We start from the raw sequence: 6755 nt of genomic DNA, 5'->3' as shown, positions 1-6755 counted from the left end.
AAAAAAATTGATTCAATCGTTTCTTAAGATAGAATCTTCCTAATGTCAACAATTCGAAAATAAAATATGCAAGACCGGTCATTTGTCCGTTAGTGTTAAAATTAGAGAAATTAAACGCTAAACCTACGGAAAATGGCCCGTTTCATATATTTGGTTTTCAAGTTGCTGAAATTATGATGACGCTCTCATAGAGGAGAACGATCGAAGAAATTTCTTGATGGACGTAGGCATTTCGGTAAAAATAGCAAATTGTTTAAATAAATACACGTTAATTACTTTCAGGGCTCTGCAGGTTCGGCGTTAAACAAGCAAACGTTGAAAATGCGCGTATTATTCGGAAACCACAGAGCGAAAGAGAGTTCGGCTATCGTTTTGCCGGCAACTTCTGCCCGAAAAGCTCGAAAAACGCGCGCAGAGATCTGCGCGGTCCGACGCTTAATTCACGTTAATTAATTCGCGGCAGCATACATTTTTGGTCCATTTAAAATTACATGTTCTCTGGATCGGACAGATTAGTGGATCGCTCTCGACCCTCGGCCGTGACACATGACGCATGACACGTGTCGCGTCGAGAAAGATAACCGCTGGTCGCCATGTTTTTCGCAGGAATATCAACGTCGACGGACGACTTCGGAAAAATTCATTTCCACCGAAAAACCGCGGCAACACACGAATTTCACGGTTTGGTGCCGTCTCCGGGGCGATTTACGAGACGCCGGCGAATGGAGCGGCGCCATTTCTCAGCTGGCAACTGCGGGATTGCGAGGGAGCGGGTGAAAAAAAAATGGAAACGCGGACACCGTCGGTTCGTTGCATCCCCTTCGTTTGTAAAACGAGCCATTTGGTTCCGAGTTTGATTGGGTGGTCGCCGGAGAACCGTGAAACGGGCCGAAAACCGAGCGAAATGGTCCCCGACGATTCCAACAGATGCGAACGTCAAAAGAAACGAAGATCCGATTAAACCGCCGAAGAGCAACGAAATGGGTCGTTTGGGTCTGTTTCTCATTAGCTGGCCGCGGAGCTCCGGTTGGAATAGTTCCGATGGGAAGCAAAATGGTCCCCGAACGAGTTTAAGAGAGGCACATGACGGCAGATGCGAGAATGCAATTATGCAGTTAAATGTAAGAATGCAATTGAATTGCGAAAGTAAATAGCAAACCAGAGCGAAATTTCTTTCAAATAGTAATTCAAAAATAATCGTTTCAAATAACGTCGATTGATACTTCATAAATAGTGTATTTGAATTAACCCTATGTTCTTCATTTGATCAATTAATAGTCGATTGAGATACTGATTATTTCAGGAAATAACGTTTATTTCTGAATTAATAACGTTCGGAAGAAACCATTGAATAATTACAGAAGAAATCGTAGCGAATGTGCAGTGATACTAATATTTATTACATTACTCAACGGCATGAATACGTTTTAAATGAGATTTAAAATTACATAGAACTGCAACCGGTCCCGAAACTTTGCTCAAAGTGGCACTAATGACGAATAAAATGGTCCCGAATGTGTACGAACGAAATTCAAATCCAATTGAATCACAAGTGATACGATAAATCAAGCTATTCGATGTTGTTCTTAATTAGTCGGTCCCGAAACTCTGTCCAAAATGGCACTAATGGGAAATAAAATGGTCCCGAATGCGTATGAACGAAATACAAATCCAATCGAATCGCAAAAGGTACAGTAAACCAGACTGTTCGGATTTGTTCTGAATCAATCGGTAACGCAGCACTGCTTAAAATGGCACCGACGAAGATTGAAATGTTCCTGAGTGATTTGAAAAGAATGTTAATCGATGCCAAGAACAATTTGAATTGTAAAAAGTACAGAAAGGCGAGTCATTTGGATCGGCACGCGATAGACAGGGCACGTGGGCTGCATTTGAAATGGCACCGACGTGATATAATCAATGAAAAGGTCCAAAGAGAAATAAATGTCAATGGACACACAGGAGCTGATTTCAATTGCAAAAATGCAGTGGGGATGCAGCCATTTGGATTTGCTCTTGATTAGCCGGACACGCGTGCTGCGTATAAAATGGCACCCCCGTCGAGTAGAATGGCCCCCGAGCGATTACAAGAGAAACAAACAATTGCTGAACACGGGGACACAATTAAATTGCGTTGGTGCAGCGAAATCAGTCAAATGCCTGTTGTCAGACTGCACAAGCTTTTACGTAGGAAACGGTACTGTTACCTTTTGCGAATAAATAAATCATGTTTTATCAGTGCCGTCTGTCTCGAATCAATTTCATTTGCACACTGGTTTCATTACAAAGGAACACTAATTATCACACCAGACCTGCTGTATATGCATAAGGACTGGTCTTGCAAATGTTATTCAATTTATTACAGTCGAGGCGCGAGATTCAAATTCTCTCATTAACACTTTAACTGCCGCATCACCCATGTTCAACTAATTCCTCTAATTCGATTAGGACGCACGCAACGTAAAAATGTTAACAATAATAATTGCTATCGTACAGCTTCACTTTCCAATTTTAATTCGTTTAAATGAAACACTGCGATTCTGTATAATCTTGTCGGTCGTCGGCGCGGCAGTCAAAATGTCAGTGAAAAGGAAAAGAGATCAATGAACTAGAGTCCGACAGTAAAAAATGTCTCATTGAACGGCGCTAATTATTGACGCACGACCTAGAGTCCTATGAATCATTTTTGTAGCGCGTACTCGATACCGATCACGGAGGTCAGTTTTTCTTCAAGAAACGCAACGCATCTAAGCATATGTTCGGTGGGAGACATGATGTCAGCGAGTGAAACACGCGGAGTCATTCAATTTCATCAGTTCATCGCAAGTTATACGCGTATTTCACACCTGATGTGCGTTTTGCATGCTTTTAGCGAGAAATTTGAATGGCACTGTCAACATCACCGATACGCGAGTAAACCTTCTCGCATTCTAAAAAGATACTAAACAAATGTAACGCCGAGAAATATGTCGTTTGCCAATGACTCCGACGTTCCACGCGATTTGAATCGATTATGTCAACCGGATTGTGGTTATGTCATACGTGGTTCTCACTTTATCTTTCGTTTGAAACATAAGAAAAAATAAGAATAAATAAAATAGTAAACAAGATAGTAAATAATATCATAAATAAGATAGTAAATAATCTACTAAATATATCCTAAAGTTCTGTTCTAAATTGAGCTCTTAGGGGCTGTGGCACGAGGGTTGGCATATAGGAGGGGTTTTAGAGGGTAACCATATATGGAATCCCTCATTATCCCCGGGATGTGCATAAAGCATTTCCCCTCCTCGCCAAAAAAAATATACTAAAAATAAGATAGTACCATATATATATATATATATATATATATATATATATATATAGCTGTTTAAATTCCTTCATTAAGTATGAAAACACGAAGCAACACGGTGAGTTTTAAGCGATAGGACGACGTATAATAGAACACACTATACTCCTTATTCGATATCACAGGTATAACATGTGTAGTTAATTAATCATTGTTTAAGTTGAAGTCCCCGGAATCTGATTAAGTCAAGCGGCAGAGGGGAGTGTGCCGTAAGTACTAATTTCGAAGCAGCCATTGAGCATGTACCGATCAAGTATCAAGCAAAAGTGATGACGTTACTCGCACATCTGTTATCAGCGTTTTATAATCGGCGTGTAATAGCTGCTGCTCGAACGAGAAAATGTTCTTTCATCGTAGAATTTTACTGACTGAAGTATACTCCGGATAGAGGTAGTCCACGTGTGGGTGCTGTATTTTATTGAGCGCGACGCGACTCTCGTAATTAACGTGAACAAAAAATTGGTAGAGAAAAATAACAAGTTTTCTGGGTAAATCAGAGTACACGCTTCAGCATTTATAACGAAATGAGTACAATATTTCGAAATATTGACAATGTATGATCTTCTTACTGTCTTTCCTTATTTTTTTGCAATTAATGCAGATATTTTTTAATATGGTTTCTACTGTTTTATCTTATTCTTTGCACATTTTTTTTAATATGGTTTCTGCTATTTTACCTTTCTTTTTTGCAATTGGTTATAACGCAATTATTTATAATTGCGTTATATTTATATAATTATATAATTTATATTTTATATAATTATTTTAATATAATTATTATAGCAACTAAGTATATAAATTTTTTACTATGGGATTAATCTTTTTCGGTCACGCAAGGTATGAGATCGTAATATCAATCAAGGTGTCAATCCGATAATAAAACGTGGCGGAATGTTTCGGAAACCTTTTGATGGAACTTTTCGATCTTCGTAGAAGAGGGAAACCGGTTTTATGTAGTCGCCGGGGAACACCACTTCTAATGATATAACATCCCATTTTTTTGGTGTCTGAACCTCGGTCTAGAAGACGTGCTTCGCCATCAATGCTTGCTATGATTCACGTGTATCCGATCTAAGCTTTCTTCTTTCATCTACACTATAAAGAAGTCATTTAATGTTCGTTAAATCGTCTAATGGTGTTCAGCTAAACTATACCAATTGATTCTTTTATTTAGATACCTCGAGGTTATGAGCGAATATTTTGAGCAATGCGTTTTCTTAATTTTATTATATTATATATATATATTAAAGAAACAATTTTTAAGAATTCTTCGAAATTCTATTAGATTAAGCATAAATCGCTATCGTTTTGTAAATGTGCAAATATTGCTTAATAAATGTGCAAATATTGCTTTATAAATATGCGAACATCGCTTTACAAATAATTGCTTTACAAATAATAGCTTCATAAATAATTGCTTCATAAATAATTGCTTCATAAATAACTGCTTCATAAATAACTGCTTTATAAATAAAATTGCGTTATAAATAATTGCTTCAAAATAATTCTACGGTAATAGAAGGTGTCTCTGTTTTCGTTGTGCCCAGTACATTCGCCAGAAATTAAGAAAGTGTACAAGACAAAGGGAGGCTACCAGTCTTTTTTTTCACGCTGCAGACAAATTTGATCTCGTTGCCATGATAAACAGTTTCGACTCACGATAATGTTTCTTTATCTCCGGCAAAGGAACGAAGATTTATCGTGTTATCGAAGAATAAGAAATTGAATGAGTCGATAAAGACGACAATTCTCTTACAAAAGAGAAATCTTGAAATCTTGAAATATTGCGTGACTGGTAAGATTCGGCGTGCAATTTTATTGATGACCCGAGCGAGCGCGAACGTTTAGAAACCGAAATTCGCGATCGTTTTGTTTGGCCGCTCCCGGCTCTTACTTGTACTGTCTGGCAGCTCTAGGCTTTGCAGTCTGATTCGGACGGTCAACGGAATCGAAGGATTAGTCGTCTGCTGCCTTCTTCAGATTCCGCATTGACGAAACACGCCATTCCGCAGAAAACTCGTGATCATCGATTACACGCTTCAGGTAATCGATTTGTTATCGAGAACGGTAATTAGTCGTCGGACACGCACAAATTGCCGTCGAGTCGAAGTTCAATTGTATTGCACAAGAATATTTAAATTTACAATGGAAGTAGCTCATAATCAGCATTTTTAAATATTTTATCGTTAACGCTTTGATATAGCTACGAAACGTGAAAATAAATACTCCAACTTATCGGCAAGGAATATTTCAGTCGAGGTAAACAATTATTGTTTAAATTACCACTTACAAATGAATGCACGGAGATACGCGTTTTCTGCTTATCACGGTGTTATCAATTTGCTGATCTCTAGATAAATTCTAATTTTTTTCGTTTGGAAGATAGAACGGCGATATTATTTATTTTGACTGCGAATTTTATTATATTTTACAAGGCATTTGCCATTCATATTTACAACGGGACTACTGTTGCCTAATCGGTTACGCTGCTTTAATATTAGCCTCGAAGACGTCCCGACTGATCCGACAGATACAGCAAAGAAAATCTTTCTAAATATTTGCGAGCAGTCACATCGTAAGGCTCGCCGGCAAACATTAGCTTACGCGATATACTAAAACCGTATCGAATTGTGCAGCAGATGTTGGCACTGCCACGGACTACATCTGGAGGACGAAAAGTCTGCACTTTTACAACAGACACGCGAAAAATGTTCGTCTTCAATCTATCGTTGAAGCATGACTATATACTTTTACTCAAATGATTATTGTACGATAACGAGTGACGATTTATCCGAATAAGAAGTTATTTGTTATTTTTTAAATTACGTAAAAAAAGCGGTCGACAATTATTGGCATTACTATTCGAATGAAGAATAAGGAATTATTCGAATAAACAAGATAGAACAATTTGTCACGAATAATTGCTATTCGAGTAGAATATTCGACTGAAAGGGACTCATTCGAAATAATTATTTTAGATAGACATTTATTCGAGATAATTATATTAGATAGATATTTATTCGAAATAATTATTTTAGATAAATATTTATTCGAAATAGTTATTTCAGATAGACATTTATTCGAGATAATTATATTAGATAGATATTTATTCGAAATAATTATTTTGAATAGATATTCATTCGAAATAATTATTTTGAATAGATATTCATTCGAAATAATTATTTTAGATAGACATTTATTCGAGATAATTATATTAGATAGATATTTATTCGAAATAATTATTTTGAATAGATATTCATTCGAAATAATTATTTTAGATAGACATTTATTCGAGATAATTATATTAGATAGATATTTATTCGAAATAATTATTTTGAATAGATATTCATTCGAAATAATTATTTTAGATAGACATTTATTCGAGATAATTATATTAGATAGATAT

The 6755-nt window shown here is 36.6% G+C and overlaps 1 protein-coding gene across 14 annotated transcripts in view; it reads right to left on the bottom strand.

The window, feature by feature from the left end:
- Dh31-R (Diuretic hormone 31 Receptor) overlaps nt 1-6755 on the bottom strand; it is a 217053-nt gene that overhangs the window by 134571 nt on the left and 75727 nt on the right. The window lies entirely within an intron of this gene.

Source organism: Megalopta genalis, chromosome 2, assembly GCF_051020955.1.
Source record: "Megalopta genalis isolate 19385.01 chromosome 2, iyMegGena1_principal, whole genome shotgun sequence".
Lineage (NCBI taxonomy): Eukaryota > Metazoa > Arthropoda > Insecta > Hymenoptera > Halictidae > Megalopta > Megalopta genalis.
This window is presented reverse-complemented; position numbering and strand designations above follow the sequence as displayed.